The 20,094-nt window shown below is 41.1% G+C and overlaps 1 protein-coding gene across 5 annotated transcripts in view; it reads right to left on the reverse strand.

Moving 5' to 3' along the window:
• Nucleotides 1-17,729, reverse strand: part of Mapk10 (mitogen-activated protein kinase 10) — a 256,057-nt gene extending 238,328 nt beyond the window's left edge. For 2 of the 5 annotated variants that reach the window (XM_040747540.1, XM_040747542.1), the window contains exons 1-2: nt 17,172-17,555; nt 12,763-12,876 (exon numbers count right to left, since the gene is read on the reverse strand). The gene's annotated coding sequence lies outside the window, so the exon portion shown is untranslated. The other 3 variants (XM_040747536.1, XM_040747538.1, XM_040747539.1) reach the window with 3 other exon arrangements.
• Between the last annotated feature and the right edge of the window lie 2,365 nt (nt 17,730-20,094).

Here is a 20,094-nt window from a genome sequence, read left to right on the forward strand (position 1 = left end):
ATTTGATCAATAGGAAGACATGTACTGGTAGGGATCGTTAAAAAAAAATTACAAGGCTCAAAAGGGAAGGTTCCATTCCTAGCTGAGGATCAATTGGTACTTAAGAGCTTCTGGAAGAGGAAGTTTAGCTTTAGTTTTAATGGTAGGTTGACCACACCTTAGGGTAAGCACCACACTCAAGAGTAGTTGGGCAATACAGACCGAACTCAAAAAGAAAGAAAGAGAACACAAAGCCAGGGAGTGGGGAATCTGGGAGGAGTTGGGGAGGTGACTATGATATCAATACATTGTATGAAATTCTCATAATTTAATTAACAAAAATATTTTTATAAGGTATAAGAAACTTTTCTTCATAGGGCAATTGTGTGGAAATGTGAAGGAAACTGGTTGGTAGTTAGAACACAGTTATTGGCCCTTTATATTCACAGCAGAAACAAATATTTGATGTATCAGGCAATTAAAAAAAAACTCCCATGAGGAGGAGATAAATAAAATTTAACAATGCACATGGATTCTTCAGAAGATTATCCTACCTAAAGAGGAGGTTGATGTTCAATTGTGAGGTCCTGAATTAACTACTGACCAACTAATACTGAATTCACATACACACACACACACACACACGCACACACACACACATGCACGCACACAAGCACGCACGTACGCACACACAAATAAGATTCTGGGAAAAGAGGAAAACATATTGATGATGAAGGTAATAAAAAGTGACTGCTCCAAAAGACAGGGAAACAAAGCAAAAAGCCCAGCCTCCCTGAGCAGCAGGTGGTGTGTGCACACGTGGGGCTCATCATTCTCAAGCTACTCTCAGAGCTCTGACAGCACAGCTTTCCATGTGAGGAAACTGAAGCTTAAGAAGTTGTGACACCACCAGGATCTCATAAAGTAATAAGACTGGGTTAACCATCTAGCTCCAGGCTTTTCAGACTTGAGCAGCATGCTGTGTGCTATAGGTCAAATTAATGAACCCAAGCAACAGTGACAAGAATGTGGGTGCAAGCACTAGACACAGTCAGGAAATGTCTGTGCTGGAGATGGCACACCTAATCAGAATAGTGTGACAGGAATGATCAGAAACAACGAAGTTTAAATACCAAACTTGTGTGGCCACTTTGGAAATCAATATGATGGTTTCTCAGGAAAATGGGAATCAGTCTATCTCAAAGATCCAGCAATTCCACTCTTGAGTATATACCCAAAAAATACAGATTCATACAACAAGGACATCTGTTCACCTATGTTCATAGCACCATTATTTCTAATAGCCAGAACCTGGAAGCAATCTAGATACCTCTCAACGGAAGAATTGATGGAGAAAATGTGGTACATTTACACAATGGAGTACTACTCAGCAGGGATGGGAGCACAATGAAATCTTGAAATATGCAGGCAAATGGATGGAACTTGAAGAAACCATCCTGAGTGAGTTAACCCAGTCACAGAAAGACAAATATGGTATTTACTCACTCATATATGGATAGCAAAGGACATAGAGCTAAGGCCTACAATCCACACCTCCAGAGAAGCTAGGAAACAAAGAGAACACTAAGAGAGACATACAAGGTCCCCAGTGAAGGTGAAAGGGACAAGAGCTCCCTTGGGAGATGTGGAGGTAGGAAAAAGAGAAGGGAGGAGGAGGACATGGGGTATCAGGAAGACTGAGTCCGGGAAAGAATAGAAGAGAGCAAGAAAAGAGATACCTTAATAGAGGGAGCCATTATAGGTTTAAAGAGAAATCTGGCACTAGGGAAATGTCCAGAGATCCACAAGGATGACCCTAACTGAAGCAATAGTGGAGAGGCTACCTTAAATGCCCTTCACCTATAATGAGATTGATGACTACCTCAAATGCCATCCTAGAGCCTTCATCCAGTAGCTGATGGAAGCAGAAGCAGACACCCACAGCTAAGCACTGAGCCACACTCCTGGAATCCAGTTGTTGAGAGGGAGGAGTAATGAGCAAAGGGGTCAAGACTATGCTGGAGAAACCCACAGAAAAAGCTGACCTGACCAACTGAGAGCACACAGACCCCAGTTGTGAAACTTGGGAAACAGCATTAGACCGAACCAAGCCCTCTGGATGCGGGTGCCTGTTAGGAGGCCTGGGCAGTCTATGGGACCTCTAACAGTGGAATCAGTATTTATCCCTAGTACACAAATGAACTTTGGGAGCCCATTCCTCATGGAGGAATACTATCTCCGGCCAGATACATAGAGGAGGGCTTAAGCCCTCCCCCAAATGATGTGACAGACTTTGATGACCTCCCACGGAAGGCCTCAGCCTCTCTGAGGAGTGGATGGGGGGTGGAATGGGGCAGTCAGTGGGAAGCATGGAAGGATGGGAGGGAGAGGGAACTGGGATTGATATGTAAATAAGATTGTTTTTAAATTATATATATGTATATATATGTATATATATGTATATATATGTATATATATATATATATGAAAAGAGAAAAAAATACTAGCCAAATGACTTCTCTACTAGCTGGCCAATTCCTTGCCAACTGGAAAGCTTGGTAATGAACAAAACACAGTGAACCTTCCATGCTTGGCTCCATCTTCCCTCTTTGGGAATAACTAGAACCCTGTTTGCCACATGGGCATTTTGTGTAATGACTCCACTGTTATCAGCAGTGGCAATAGTCCCAGGAAGTGTTTCATGTTTACACAGCAGCCTTCAACACAGGAGCAAAAGCACCTGGCAAACATTTGCATTTTTATTATTGATGGCTTAGTTTAATAAAGTGACTTTCCGTCAAAGAGCTTATTAATCATTGTGCAATCTCCTGTGACACACACACACAGGCGAGGGATGCATTCCTACTCTGTTGTATGTGCAGAATCCAAAGCCTTGGAGCCCGTCCATCAGCGCTGAGCAGGACTGACTGAGCCTAGAAAGGAACCAGGAGGAAGCCGGTTGCTCCCACCATCACCTCCAGCCTCTTACTCCCCATTACCTGAAGTACAGAGGCTTTCTCACCTAATGCCCCCACCCTGCTCTGAGCACTTCCCCTCAGGCTGGATCTGCTCTTCCTCCTCTGACTGCTCACCCTGCCTCCTGGTCACCCCAGCACCACCTCCACCCCACCCAACTCTAGCCACACTCAGAGTAGCCTTCAGAATCATCTTCTTAAACTTGCTCAGAAAAGCACAGAAGCTCATCATCTACCAAACAGACCCTGCCTGTTCAAGGCTCCCTCTGGCTGGACTCACTGTGTCTCCACAGCCATGGTCCTTGCTGTCATGTCATCTCTGTCACACAGCCTAAACTTTGGAACTGCAAACCCACTCTGCTCCTCATGCATTCAGCAACTCTTCCCAGAAACTGTCTGTCTAACTTCAGTACTACCAAAAATATTGTTAGACAGCCATCTGCTACCACAGCCAACACGATTGAGTTCATAACAAAGAGAACAAGTTATTTGCCTCACAGTTTGGGTGTGTCTCAGCCTATGGTAGGTGAGATTTTCAGCTATTTGCCTGTGATAGCCATCATTCCAGCAGCAGGTATAGAAGCAAAAGCATTCATTCCATGTCCATGAAGAAAGAGGAAGTTCCCAGGGTCCTCTACTATCCCCTTAAGGTAATGGGAAGACCTCTTTCTCACTATATATCATCTTTCTGGGACCCAGGCTTTCCTGCGTACACCTTTGGGTGACAGTCTGGGTAGAAACTACAGCAAAAAAAATGTTCACGATTACATTGTAGTGCTTCCTTTTTCCCGAGGGAAAAAAATTAAAATGCCTGATTAGAAGCCCAGTCATTTACAGTTGTGCTATTTCCTGAGCTTAGATGCTGTGAAGGAAAATATACTACCTATGTAAGGGCCTCATTTAGTTACAAGTTTTCCCCGATTCCCATCTCGGCCCAAAGGCCTCATCTGACAGCAGCATGTCTATGGGCAGAGACAAAGTTTCCATGGTGCCTAGCAAGAAGGAAGTGAGAGGGGAGTGTGTGTGGTGTTTTTGTTCATTCTTCAGTGATCCTGCTATTATAGTCAGGACTTTGAATATGTCTGCTAATCTTCTTGCAAATGTATAATATTGATGGCATATCTAACTGACTCAGATGTCAATAGTTGTACTGGCCATGTTGATGAATCCCACTACAACTTAGAACTCAGGGCTTCTGGAGGCAAATGTTTAAAAGTCGATTTCACAAGAAAATCAGTGAATGAACATATGTGTACACTAGTTCTTTAATGGAAAAAGATACAGACTTGGGGAGTGAATGTAGTCAGTTCAGTTGGCTCTGCCTAAACTATCTGTTATAAAGGATGATGAGTTCTCAATAATTAAAAGCTGATTACTTATAACTAGGCAATCATGTGGAGTTATACTAGACAGAATAGGAATGGAGAGAATTAAGCCAAGGGTAAGAAAATGGAAAAAACATTGCAAAGTCCATCTTTGAGACGCCTCTACGCCTCCACCTGTCCTCTGCTCCTCTTTCAGCTGCCCAGGCATCTGTTTTTCATCCCTACAGAGTCACTTTGCTGGCCACCACCCCCTCACTAAGGTACTTCACTAGACCTGAACTTTTAGATATCATCTCATGCTTCAACCTGTGCACTGTGAGCTATACAATTTTATAATTAAAAATACATTTAAATAATCTGTCATAACCCTTTCAGACGCAGTAGAAGTTCTTCTACACAAGGACCTGAACAAGAAAATATCAGTTCAGGCCTGGGTTACAGTGAGAATCCAGCACCAGAAACTCTTTCTTTTACAGAGAACACACGCTAAAATATAATTCTCTAAGCCCTTCAGAGCACCTTTTCCAAGCAGGATAGATGCACCCACTCACCACATACAAAATGTTTCTTATATATGTCATGTTTGCAGTTGCTGGCTATCTTAATGCAGAATAGCTATTAATCCAAGCCTGTGTTCATCAGTTCACACCATGGGTTCCAGGGGCTTCACGGAAGTCTTTCATAAAACATGGGGACATTCTTCAACCAGAGGGATAAATGAAGATGTCACACTCTCTGGTTCAGAAGCACAGATGGTGACCAAACCATGGGTGCTTCCGTTAGAGATACATTCCTACACACAACTGTAGGACTAGAAGGTTGGTCCCCTAAATGAGGTCTTACTGACTGGCTGACATTCCATGTTGCCAGCTTGGACTCCTATGGGAGACAGGATAGTCAGCAGATACATGACATGACGTATTTGTTAAAACTCACAAAATTTTAAAATAGCTTAAATTGCCTTCTTGTCAGTATTTCACAGTCATTTCCCCCAACACGGGGTGTGGGTGGACCAACAATGTGGATCTGTAGGTAAAGGTGTCGGTACCAAACCTGATGGCTTAAGTTAAATCCCAGGAGTACAGTTGATGAAATGAGATACCAGCTCCCCACATTGTCCTCTCATCTCCACATATGTACACTTACACATACTAAGCTGTACTCCAAAGACGAATTATATTAATTCTCAAGACTTAGCAGTTTTTCTAGAACCACCATTAATGTTGTTCACATTCAAATCTAAAGGAGCCTGAAAGTGGGTGACAGAATTTAAGATACACACAAAACAGGCCTCACAAAAGGACAGCTAGAAAGAAAACACTGAATCTTCTGGAATGTATAACTTTTCATATCTACACTATAAATAATAAATTGGTACACGTAATAAATACTATTGAACTGCAAACTAAATTCTTCACATCCTAACTTGAAAATGATTTTTATGTTACACAAACTCTCTTAACATCTCATACCTGTTTTCAATAACAGCTCCTCTAATACCTATCGACAGATACAAGGATACAAGGAACTTTTCCTGAAACCTCTGAGAGATGATGGAAGCTTTGGAGACACTGATTCCTTCTCTAAATAAGACCCAGGAAAGCCTGACTTCCAAACTACAGTTTCTGATCTGGTGTCAGATTACTCAGGAACTCTTGGTGACACTGCATCCACCGTCCTTAGATGCTCCTAGCCTGAGGGCCTGTCAATCAATGTAAAGAAACTGTCTCGAAAATTGTGTACAGAGCTGGAGACTGTTGATTCACTGGAGCTGCGCCACAAAGTAATATAAAGTGGAGAGCTTGAAAACAAAATTAAGGTGACAGTCCTGAAGGCTGGCATGGCCAGGATACAATCAGCTTCCATGTCTGGCGAGTTACGCCCTGACTCAGAGCAGGGCCTCTGCTATGTCCTCACTTGATGGAAAGGAACAGTCTGTTCTCTGGATTTCACAGGAACGTGTGTATTTCCAAGGCTGAGCACTCACCCCTCCAACAGGAGCTAGGATTTAGTATATGAATTTGGGAGGGAGAAATGCAAGTACTCTATTTGAGAGATACTTCTATTAGTTTCACTAAGTGAAACAGCCCTGAGAATTTAGTTCCCTGTCTCAGTTGGTGAGCAGTCAGTGAGAACAAAAGCAGAACAGTACTCTGGAATGACAAATTTCAGAGTAGTCCTTTATCTATCTCATTGGTAAGGTGCCTGGTTCCACAAACCTGTGGGAATAATTTCTCTTGCATCAGTTATGTCGTACTGTCCTTGGAATTTGTGTCTCTGCATTTATATAGAATTCAAACCATATTGTGTTTTAAGGCACCATCCGGATCCAACTTTGACTTTTAATGTTAAGGAGCATATCATCTTTTTTGTTTTAAGTATGTAGTTCAAAGTAAAATTCCCTGAGCTCTGCAACCCCTTGCTTCATGACCTGAGGAAAGTCACTAAACAGTCTACAGTTCCTTGTCATCATCTGTAAAATCAGTGTGCTCAGAAGAACTTCGGAGGGGACTGAATGGATTAGCGCAGGCAGAGCACTTCAAGCCATATGAGGTATACAGTCGGTAATGTCAGCTGTCATCTCCAGCTCTAGCATGGCCTCGTTCTTCCTGTCCTTGTCCAAGCAACTGTAATTCATAAATCCTAAGGTTATTGCTGCTAAGAGGTCATTTGCTTCCTTTTCCCAAACAGTGCAACAGGATCCCTAACAAGCTTTTCATATTTGGTGAACCGTGACTATGGTCAAATATTTACATGGACCCAAAGTTTACTACTGTCCATAAAGCATGAACATATGAGCAGGTCCACAAGCAGCAAGTTCTCCCGTGTGAAATATCTATTGTCTATTCGGCAGTCTCATCTCCATTTACATTTTAAAAATAATCTTGCACCCTCTATCTTCTCCCATAAGAAAGCTCTCAAAGTATTTGTAAGCAGTTGCTTCCTCAATGGACAGCCTCAGCCTCCATTTCTCTACTCCAGGCAAAACACTGTAAATGCCTCCTGATTATATATCACAGGGTACGTTTTCTCAGTCTTCACCATCCTCAATCCCATTCTCAGGACCCACTCCTTCATGTGAACATCCTTGCTAATTCAAGTCACTAAAGGCTGCCTTTAAACAGTAAAGAGAACAGTGGGTAATTTGTTTAGGAAAACAAAATGAATTTTGGCAAAACTATCAACAACAGCCACCAAACGAAATGCTTTTAAAAAAGAAATTAAAGTCATCTGTTCTTTTGAGAGATGTGTCAAACAATATAGGTCATCATGTCACCCATTTAAATGAAATTGTGAACTCTTCCAAGCCATTTTCCAGATTGTATCAAAAATACCATTTTTCATGCTTTTATATAGCTTGATTATTTCTATATGTAGCTGTATACTTTCCTCCGAGGTCTTCCTTTGTCCTGCGTGTCATTCTGCATATCTGTCTCTTGAATGTCTGTCTGTTTTTTACTCATCTTTCAAGAAACAATCATTCAACAGCATCCAACTTGATGCCTATCGAGTACAAAGTAGCAGACACTGGGCCATGCAGAGGAGCTTCAAAGATAAATAACCCTGGCTAGAATTATTTCCTCCTTAATGCAGAGTCACAAGGCAGCTACATAATGATCCACTGTAGAGACCCGGTGAAGGAGATATGTTCAGATTGCTGAAAATGCACTGAGAAAGAATGCCAAATGGGAAAGATAAAAAATATGATTTCTGGGAGAAGACACCAGAAGGAATCTAGAGCCAACACACATAGTACCTCTTAATTTTTAATGTGCATAAAAATCACTCAGGTCTTGTGAAAATACATATTTTGAGTCAGAGAGTCTCAGAAGGATCTGGGTGTTAACCTGTAGAAGAGACCCATGCTATTTTGTTAGTGTAGCAAATGTTTGAAAGGGTAATGACATGGTTTGAATGTAGAATGTCCTCTACAAGATCATGTGTTGGAACACCTGATCTCCAACTGGTGGGACTTCGGGAGGTAGGTCATTAGTGCAAACCTTTGAGGATGACCCCCACCCATCCCAGGCCCACTATTTACCTCCTGATCCAAACTGGCCAAATTCCCTGAAAGCCCGTCCTTCTTTAAATTACTTAAGACAGGTGCTGTGGTCAAAGTGATGGGAAAGCAGCCCAGACAGCCAGCAAGGCCAAGTATGAATGTCCCTTGACTATGAGCTGCCCTCCAGCAAACTGATCACAAGCTGAAACTATCAGAAGTCAAAAGCACATGCGATACACCCAACCTTACAAGCATAATAGCTTGGCTTGTCTCATCTTGAGTGGACTCAGGACTCTTCCATTATTCTCCAGTTGGCCAAAGTCATCCAATGCAAATGTATTTTATAATAAAGTATTATGTAACTCATACAGCTAATTGGGGCCTGCAGACTCCTGCTGCTTCCAGTCATCACAAGTGAGTTTCGCCCAGCACATCACCAGCTGGGCAAAAGATCAAGACTCAAAATCTGAAGCAGGATTCTCTTTAATGATGTTTTGTTTTTGAAATTAAAATATAATTGCATCGTTTCCCTTTTTGCTTCCTCCCTTTAACCCCTCCAGTGTACCCCTTTGCTCTCTCTCAAATTCATGAACTCGTTTTCATTAACTCTTGTTATGCACACACATATGAGAGCACACACACGAATGTATGTATGTACATATGTATTCCTAAGTATGCAAGTACATCCTGCAGAATCTGAATAGTGTTGCTTGTATGTATGTGAGATCAGAGCTGATCACTTGGTATTGGGTAAGCAACTGGGAGGGTTCTTCCCTAAGTATGACCATTTCCCTGTCTCTGCATTTCTTAGTTACTGAAACACAAATCTTAATGGACTTATATCACTTGAGCATTGTAAAGCAACAAAACCTAAGTTAAAATATTGTAAGTTGGAGGCATCTGCAAGGAACAGGGGAAAGGCAGGACTGTCACTATGTAGCAAACCACAGAGAAGGTGAGCCATGAGTGTGGAGATGGATTGAGACAGATTGCAGTCCCAAGCAGTGCTAGGTGTCTGGAGTCTCTAAGATGGGGCCTCGCAAGAATGTGCTGGTTTTTAAGAAGGGAAATTATTAGATGAACAGATTGACAAGTCCTTGTGCAGGCAGGTTATATGGCAATAACTGTAAACTAAAATAACCATTGCTGTTTCCTTGGTACAGTCATTGGCAGAAAGATATGACAGTGCCAAGGATACTTAACTAAGTCTGAGAAGATGATAAACAGAGCTTCTGTGATAGTGATGATAGACTTGGACCGAAGGGTGCTGACCCAAGAAGGGTTTAAGAAATAAAGTAGGTTGATTGTAGGTTTGCATATTAATTTAAATGCTTGGTATTTCTTTGTTTTTTTAAGTCCTGGCATCTGTTCTTAACATGACACTTGGTGACACACCATCTTGAATAAAAACTCCTGCTCACTGTTAGCGACTAGTGCCACATGTTTTAAAAAGTAAAAAGTTGACCCACATAAACACCATTGTCTCTTTTTAACCTAGAATTTTATAACCCTACAGGCTTTAATTAATTTTTTATTAAATGTTAGAATCATAAAGTATATTGTTAGAGGCTCCTACAGTTCCATGACTATAAATACACACATACGGCTCCTATCCACTCTGCCTAGTTCACAGATGTGGAAACCTGAGATGTCTTCCATCCTCACCTTCTTCACCCTCCCCCCATGCTCATCTCCAGGTCTACACTTTCGGTATGTAACCACTACTGTCAATTCTGTGCCTTACACTCTCATTACTTTTGTTCTAATGTCCCCTCTGGCCACAGCCTAATCAGCCTCTGAACAAACTCTGGGAAGCTAAAGAACTCTCGGGTCATAAAGACTTCAAGTTGAATGCTAAGTCTACAGCTTCTTCCCTGCCTATCTGTCAGCAAGTATTTAACCTCCTAAACTCTTCATTCCCTTGTCTGTAAGTCACAGAGATGATTGAAGATTAATGTTTGTAAAGTGCTCGTGTAGTGCCAATTACACAGTAAGAATTCAAAAATAATACCATTTTGAAAGATACATCTCAAAAAGTCTGGAACAGGCACTTCACAAAAGAGGAGCACCAATTGGCCATGTTAAAAAAATGGAATGATATTCCTCATTAGTAATCAGCAGAATGCAAATGGATACTTATATGAGTATAATTATACATCCACCTGATTAGAAAAACATAAGAGCTTGCAAATGAAGTACAGGGGGAAAATGCTGAATTTCCCCTACACCATCACCATGAGTACAAATTGATGTGTCCAACTCAAAAATATTTTAAATGATTTATTAAAATTAAAGGCACACATACCTCAAAACTTAGAAGCCCCTTTTCTTGATATTTATTCCAGTGTATGAGACAGAAACCAGATCAAATATGAATACCCATCAACAGCAAAAGGATCAGCAAATTTTGGTATAGTTCTATAATAAAATGCCATGCAACAGCCTATGCTATAAATACACTATATGTGTGAACTCGAGGTTTGTCACCAGAGGGTTAATAATACATATGCTATAATGACAAATAGGTGGAATTGCAGGGCAGACAATCTGAAATACATGTGGAGACACGTAGATGTAAATTCTACAAAGGACAGCAGGGGAGGAGTGGCAGGGAGTGGCTGTGTGGTCACCTATGGTGGAAGGAAAGCACATGATCTAGAGCATATGGCTGGGAGTCTACGAAATATGATACATAACTATCTTTATCTTTCTCTTATTTAATATATTCTTCTAGTGGGTAAAACATCCACAATATTAGTCACTCTCCTAACTAAGATCTCCAAAAGCTCTTCATTTTAAGGTAAAATCTCAATGCCTTGGCTTTGTCTAAGAAGCTTTCATGTGTCTCCTGTGCCCCTCTGTACAAATGGTAAACAAGAATACTCTCCCAAGCAATCACTCTCCCAGTTGATAGTCTAAGTGTCCCCACTGTATAATGATTGTGCCTTTCCTCTGGCTAACCTCCTGATATCCACTAAAATATCCCTTGTGGGAAGTCTTGACTTGTTTTCACCATGTCTGTGTGATTCTTCTCTTTGAAATGCCTTTGGTCCCTGTGTCTACCTACCAAATCATACTTCCCAAGTACATCATCGTTAAGCTGCATCTGTCCTGCTAATAGCACATTGTGTAAGTAACACATTCTTTACACTGAAAAGTGCTTTAAGACAGAGAATCTCATCTGTTTCAAAAGTCAATAGGATATCCATATAACAGGGTCCCAATAAATTTTACCTTAATAGGTAGATGTTTAGCCTGGGAATAGTGTAAATCTTCTACTCACTGGGAATAACATAGAACAACATATAGAGTCAACCACATAAAACTGTCATCATTATAGCTCATAAATGGTTGGTTACTGGCAATTGTATACGATTCTCTCTTCTTAACAAACATGGAATATATTTTTATAAGGTACACTATACTGGGGATTCTTGGATCTGCAACTTGTAGGAACCATAATAAGAACCACTACAGAAATCATTTCCTCGGATATCCACAGCTATAAGCACCACAATGAGCCACGGGACAGCCTTGCTATTAAGAAGGCACCAGGCAAATGAAAGTGAGATATTGATCGCTAGTACCAACAGCTTCCTTTTGGAGTCTTACAGGCACTACCATGCATTCTGTTTCTCATCGATGTTATTTGACAAACTAGAGCTTGTTCATTTCAACTGTAGTTTATTACCTGCTCACTTTGGTGACTATCAAGCATCAAGATTTGAATTTAAAAGACACCCTGCTTGGGTGTGCTGATATTCTTATAAAATAATGCATTTCCAAATTATTCTAACTAGGCAGAGCAACTAGGTGTGTGTTTAATGGTGTTTTTCATGAGTAAATGGATTTGTAGATTAAAATATCCACAAATTTGATGATGCTGTTGTAGTTCCTATATGCCTGAAGAACTAAACAGTGTGTGTGTGTGTGTGTGTGTGTGTGTGTGTGTGTGTGTGTGTGTGTGTGTTATGGGTGTAGGTGGGTAGGTGGGCATAGTACAAGTGTGGGGAGGTATGTGGTATGTACGTGTGATGTGTATGAAGTGTGTGTGTGTATGTGTGTGTATGTGTTTCTGAAAGGAAATAAGCATTATGATTTAGCTCAGAATCAATTTTTCCACTAAAGGAGTTTAATCAAATAGTAGCATGCTGCAAACAAAAAATACTGCTTGAAATGTTACCCAGCTATTATTCTACAACATGATGTTATTAACTGAGGCCATCCTACATAGACTGGGATGGCTCTTGGAGATGGTATCATGGTATATCTCAAAACCACAGACTTATAAGAGGTTATTAAAATGACCACACACACCATCAACTAATGTACATGTTCTGTCCTGCATATTTTTACCTAGATTGACACCATTTAGAGTAGTGTTTCTTCAGATCCATATATGAGATAATAGTTGACAGGTAAGTTGTTCATGTAGACTATAAATGTTCTACTAAGGAATACTTGTAGATTTTCAACTCACCACTGCTTGTGTGGTTTCTCATCTATAGGAAAGGGGTCTAATTCAACAGCTTCTTGCTTGAGTTGCCATAACCAAGATCTGAGATGGTCCTGCTGGTGGTGTTCTCACACTAGCCTAAAATCAGAGCAAAATGATACGTCAACTTGATTTTAAGATTTCACAGTTAATGTCACTTACACTATTAAAACTAAAATGCAAATACAATAAAACAATTTTCCCAAGTAGCAAGAGGCAGGATGATAACATCAGACACTTGAGGTAATAACTTCTGTTAGAATTTGTTACAAACAAAGAAACTTTGGTGTCCTCCATAACAGGACAGCTGGATGTTTTTAAAATCTGAACAGAAACCCCAATTAGTAATTATTTGAATGGACAGGATATTTGCTTTTCTGACTGTAGACTTAGTTTTGAGATACGTCAGCTCTGCCTCTACTGGGGCACAGTCTTCTTTTTACAGTAGAGTTCACCAGAACAATGGCTACAGGTGACCAACAAGAAGGAGAGGAGGTCCTGAGGTCCAAGAAGTAAAATTAAGCGCATGTCGGTCTGGAGGCAAAGGAGGTCGCTGTAGTAATCCAATCATATTACAGACACACTCTTTATACTTATTGCTGTGCTAGTTTAGACCAGATTCTCAAGGCCTATGCCAGTTTTCAACCTTCTACCCACTGCCAAACCACGAGCTTCATTTCCAACTTATCAAATCCTGAAATAACCTCCCTTTTTAGTCAAATAAGAGTCTTGCCCCTGGCAAGGGGTGATTTCTAGTAGCTTTCCCACTGCCACCCGCTCACCCACTTCCAACATCCCAGCATAGTCTCCTTTGTCACACATCACCATTTTAAAGTGAAGTAGCTTCCCCACTGGTCCTGTTGCACGGTCAATCTAACATCCCATCCTCACTATTTAACTCAACTCCCTACACCAGCATGGACTCCAACGGCTGAAGCTTTGTTTTATCGTCTCACCCTCTTCCACCCGCAGCACTTCTCATTTAACAGATACCTACTGTGTGCTTGCTGTGTACCTACTGCATGCTAGGCTGAGCAAGACAGACCTGAAGGCACAGGCTGTTTTGTGTGGTGATGGGTATAAAGAGGAAGCGTCCTCTTATAGACACGGAATAAACACAGCCAAAGAAGCAGACCTGGGCATATCCCTTCATACTCTGTGGTTCCAGCCCCATTTCCACACGGAAGGAGGACAATGACTCCAAGATGGTGTACTCAGGAAGCATCTGGTGCATCCAGGCAGGCCACTAGCCACAAACCAGGACTCGGTTTAATTTCTGTGAGGAAAACCCACTGACGTGAATTTTTACCAATGTTCCCTATTTTTAAAAATGAAATTTTTCTACGTTACACGTAGGGGAAACAATGGTCCTCAAAACATACGGATCTTAAAGTTTCCTTTCTTCATCTTAATTTTCTCATGAGGTTGAAATATGCTCAAAACAAGAAAACAAAACCTACTCAAAATACTAGGACTTCAGTGTGAAAACATGTATGGAGAAACAAGCGTCTGAAATCCCAGGTTCCGTTCTCTTCAAGCAACATGCAGCAAGCCGTCTTATCAGAGTCAGTTGCACAGTGCCTCAGCTCGCGGTTATGTAATGCGATCAATAATCTCAGTACTCTGATGAAACAAACGGATCTTGTTCGTCTTGACTGATAAGGCTTCTCTCCCAGACATCTGTGGACCCACTTTCCCCACGCGTCCTCCATGCTCTGTAGAAGGTGCACTAACAGATGCATGTGTGGTGGGAGGGGCTCCGCAAGCTAATAGACACTGCGCTCCTTTCTTGTCACTGGACACTTCTGCGCCTCTCTGAGCAAGACTGCCACAATGCCAAGCAGGAGCTTCCAAAAGGATTTCAGGGGAAGCAAGAGGAACAGGGATGACACCGTCTAGCTGGAGATGTGTTTGCTTCTCATGCAGACTGAAGGAAGTCTCTTTTTTCACTAGCAGCCTAATTTTCCGATGAGCAACCAAAGATTTGCTTGGTTTACTCACAATTCCACTCTCTGTCTATCCTCTGGCTACAAAAGGTCAGCTCTAGAACAAAAAGGAAAAATGCCTGGCCCTGAGTCTAACAAAAAAGAAAACCTTAATTGGACTTTATCTTTTATCATCAGGATGGAAAAACTTTGTAGCTAAGTGTACATTTTTAAAGAGATAGATTCATTTACGTGAGGCTATAAGATATCTTTCAGTATATGTATGTGCCTTTGAAGACTTACATTAGGCAAACCTCCTTTGCTTCTGATATTCCTGTAGCATACACTGACAGTGAATGAATTCTGCTGTAAATGTAAAATAACTGTATCTTACATTATCCACGGTCAACTCTCCTCTTAACCTTGGAACATCTCCCCCACACACTAGGAAACTGTAGTACTAGCTGCAGATGCGCCAGACAGTGACAGCGAGAACACATTCAGTCCCTGTGGGATCTGTTCAGAATCACCCCCTTCCCGCACGCAAACACACACCTCCCCCAGCAGATGTGTTTTGGGGGGCAGAAAGTAGGAAGCTGGAGGCAGCTGAATTTGCCACTCCTTGGGTAGTTTTGGCTTCCCTGTCACCTGGAAATCTCTTTCATTACAACTGCAAAGATTTTGCAAAAACCAGAGCCCCACAAATGAAAGCTACTAATGGCAGGAGGGGAAGAGAGACCAGTAAGGAAGCTGGAAATTCATACTTATTTCTCACCGTTCCCAGTGCTGTTGTGGGGAAAGAGACCATCCCTTTTGAAGTCGGTATATAAACTAACCCAGTACTTCCTGTCCAAATTAAGGGTAAGATCAAGTTCATAAAAAAAGAAAGGAAAGAAAACATACACCAGAAGCAGCAAGATTGCTGCATCAAACTGTCTAGCCCTAAAACCCAATGGTTCCAAAGTGGAGTTGGAAGCTCGTGAATTCATTCATGAGCATGGCTGGCTGTACTGAAACATACATGCTCACCGAGGACAGATGCCTGCGGAAGCCTCTTCCAGAGAAATGGCCATTACCGCAACCATTTTAAATATGTTGATCAGCATTCTGCAAGACCTTCCAGGACTGACAGTAATAGCGTTGGGAAAGAGGGAAAAATTGGTCAGGTGATGGATGCCTGGGCTCGTCTAAAACCCACCTTCCTTCACTGCCAACTGTGGCCTGTCCCATCTCACTTAGCCTGTGATCATGAAAGTTACGGTCAGTGCTGTCATACAGACATATAGCTCTGCAGCAAAAGCAGACCACGTAAACAACCTTGTGCCTGCTTCAGAACCTACTGCCCTGGGATAAGCCATTCTTTTCTGCAGCCAGATTTCAATGCCCTTGAAAGTTATCCGCATAAGGCAGTCAAAGCAGCATCTTGGCCTCTACATTTAAATGTTGGAGGGAAAAGAAAGGGATATATATATATATATATAATGCATACATATCATTTTCTTAAACTATCCGTAAACCTGATTTGCTTGAAAGCTTTCTTATAAACCACACTTACTCTGCTTGAAGGAGCAAACACATAAATTCCATTAACTGTGTCACCAAGCTCTTTTCCAATGACAGCATTTTTTTCTCCTGAAAATGCTCTGACATTTCTAGGGGACACAGTATCTCAGTGCAGAATACCTGGGAATCTTGCCATAGAAAAATGCTGCCTACTGTGACTGGGCGATCACTTTCTTAAAGGGACCTTTACCTATGTGGCTGCAGTGCCAATGTTTGCTCTTTCCCTGATCAAGCCCCTGTTCTGTGTTCCTGTCTGTAGCCCAAATTTAGCTTAGGGTCTTTCTACAAGAAGAACATCATTAGTTTGTTGTATACGTGTGTATGCATATGTATGCATGTATATATATGTATGTATATGTATATACACATATATACAAACTATATGAATATATTTCAGAATAATTAAAGCTAAATCTGTCAGTAAATAAAATTTATGTTTATTAATGAAATTTTTAAATATCTTATAAGATCTATAGCATTTCTCAAACTGAGATCCACACTTCTAAACAAGCCCCTCTCTCTCTCTCTTTCTCTCTCTCTATCTATCTATCTATCTCTATCTATCTATCTATCTATCTATCTATCTATCTGTCTGTCTGTCTCCCCACCCTCATGTGTCCATTTCTCTTCCTCTGCTTTGCCGGGTCACAATAATAATGGTCTGTCCCACCTTCGAGCACTCTTCAGTCCAAACAGAAAGGTCTCAGCCTCAGGCTGAGAAGAGGCTGCCCAGAGTAAAATGCCAGGGTCTTCTTGCCCCAGACACAGTGCATTTCCTTAAACTGACTCTGCAACCCCATCACTTCCTACTTTCTCATGCTCTCTCCCATCCCACAAGAGCAATGACAGAAATCACCCACCCTCCCAAAATGGGTTAGAACCGAAAATGAGCAAGGAGTCACCTACCATTCCGTGCCTGAGAACTGGGATCCTGGTCCGGATGCTTGCCCCAGAAATCCTCCCTACTGGGTTTTCATAAGCCACATTTCAAACCGGAATAAGGAGGAGGTGCGAAGATGGTTTAAAAATAATAACAGACAGGTGATTTCCAAGGAGACCCAATCTTTAGCTCACTCAAGCCCCTAGGGATTGAGGAGTGGGGAAGAGAAAGGAAATTTGTAAAAATGAACATAGGAAAAAAAAGGTAAGCATATAATATACAAAGCACCACCCACCCCCATAAAAATAAAAAGAGACGGGAGATTTAAAAAGAAGAGTGGCTTGCTGAATCACCCTCTCTCACTGCCTGGAAACCATTGTGCAGCGGGAGGCTGCCTGTACCATTGTGGAACCTACCAGAGGAGAGGGACAGAGGGCTTGGGGAATGGGGTTGCTATGGCAACTGAAAGGAGCACACATGACGTCAAAGCCCAGAGAGGTCTAGGGAGGGGTAAGAGGAGGGAAGAAAAAAAAAAAGGAAAAAGTCTATCTGTGGCTACAGCTACCTCGTTTTCTGGCGAAATGAGAAGCAGGAACAGGACTGTGGCAACCAAGATCTGCGAATTCAGCGCTAGCGCGGGCGGGGAACAACACGGGGTGGGGGTGGGAGGCAGAAGGATGCTTGCACAAAGCCAAGGAGCACCTCCTCTGTGTGGCCCCGGCTCTGCACAGCACCGAGAACAGATAAAAAAGCCATTGGGAGGGCTTTTCAACTACCTCAGCGTCTTGCAGTCAGCAAAGAAAGACAGAGATGTGCCAATGTCAAAACAAACGAGATGGCCACAACCTCAGAAGAGAAGCAGGGATCGGAGTGCGCCCGACCCACAGAGGTCGTTTGTCCAACAGCATTTCTTCTCCGCCTCCCTATTTCATAAAATCCTGCATAAATAAACATTCACTAAAGCAAACTCACTAATGTGTATATTGCAATTTAAAGTAGAGGAGAAAATACTGGTAATTTGTGTTAACAAATTAGTGTATGGGGTGCTTTTTTCTGGTTTCAGAAAGCTAATATAAATTGCACTTACTACATGCTTTAAGCAATTTTTTCTGGCTTTGACTGCTATAGGACATTTTTAAATTATAAAAATTATATATATGGTATACATAATATATAAGATAACTTCATGGAATGAGAGCAATAGACCATTTTCACTATTAAAATGTTTACCAAAACAATGTTCACCTTATATTTTAAAAGCAATCCTAGTCTCTGGACTTCTCAAGCTATACAATCAAATCCAACCCCCTTTTCCTTAAACACCTTCAAGGTGTTTGTTGAACCAACTAGTGCTAACATTTATGCTTCTGCACCGTGCTTTGGAACTGGCACACTGATGTGACCAAGGAGCTCTGTGACAGGCTAGTAGAAAAGATAAAACGTAAACCAGGTATAATATAGCCAGGAGTGACGGCAGACCCTACAAGGCATCGTGAAACCCAAGGAACCACGTTGGGTTTGTGGTTTCTGCGCTGTCATTGGTGCTGTGTTGTCTGAGAAGGAGGTTAGAAAATGAAAAGCTTGTGTGGCTTCTCACTCTAGTCCTCCCAACAAGTTTTTAGTTGTTCCTTTGCTCTACATTCAAGTCTAGTAAGAATCAGTAGTTGACTACTAATTCTTATTCTCCACTTGGGTCTGCTTATAAATTATGAATGCCTCATATAAAAATATGGATGGATAGCCAAACAACTGCCTAATAAACAGCAACTGATATGCTGGCTTTTATGTTGTTGGTCTCTATATGTTCTTTCTTCCTTCTACTTCCCTCTCCCCACCTTTGCCGTGCTGGGAACAGAAACGTCAGACATGCTTACACACGCTGAGTGAGCATTCTACCGCCATGCAGCATCCCACACTTGCTTCCTAAACTTGGATCGCAAACGTCAATGCCCAATTATCCAATATCGATAAGGAACAACTGAAGTTCAGCTTTCACTTCGCACTGTAAACAAATATTTACACCAGGACATGAGAGCTAAACACCTCTAAAGCTAATAAAATAATGTGTATCTTTTAAAGGAAAACTGATTTTTGGTTCTTGAAGTAGGATAAGATTTCTTAGAGCGAATAAGTGTACTCTGAAAAAAAAGAAAGAAAAAAGAAATGTGCTTTATTAAAACCTTTTCCACAGTCTTCGGTGAGAAAGCTGACTAGAAGAAAATATTCTTGGCATATATGTGAAAATATATTTGACACATATAAATTCCTGATTTATATAAACTTTTACCATTTGGCAATGAAAACAAATACAATGATGTCTAATGAGTAAGAAGACTCGGAGAGACATTTAACAGGAAATTTATAAACTATCCATATGTATATGAAAAAGCATTCAACATGACTAGTCATCAAGAAATACTCATTAAAACCACAAAGAAATTCCATTCTGTGCTTACAAAAAAAAATGGCTAAAATTAAAAGCACTGATACCCTCCCAGTACTGGCAGGGCTATGAGAAACCAGAGCTTTCGACTGCTGGTTAGAATAGAAAGTGATTAAACTACGTTGGGAAGCAGATTGGGAAGGTTTTATCATGATAAACACACACCTACAGTGTGACTCCAAGAGAAATAGATGCCAACCAGATTTGGAGAAGAATATATTGTTTAACTCTTTAATTTTCAACCTGCGTATTTTGGTAGTGTTAACATTATTGGCATAGTGTTTAAATTCTGTTCTATACACCTTGGAAAATAATTTCCTAAAATTTGAGTATGAAATAAATATAAGTTTTATTAATCAATACCCAAATAGTTCCCATTCCTTATTAGAATAAACTAAAGGTTACTCCACATCATTGATTTTAATATATTCCTCTACTTCCATATCTCAATCAAACAAAACAAGTTTCAGGGCCTCCTGTATACCAAGTAAACAAATGATAAACAC

This window comes from Mesocricetus auratus, unplaced genomic scaffold (assembly GCF_017639785.1).
Source record: "Mesocricetus auratus isolate SY011 unplaced genomic scaffold, BCM_Maur_2.0 Super-Scaffold_100006, whole genome shotgun sequence".
Taxonomy (NCBI): Eukaryota; Metazoa; Chordata; class Mammalia; order Rodentia; family Cricetidae; genus Mesocricetus; species Mesocricetus auratus.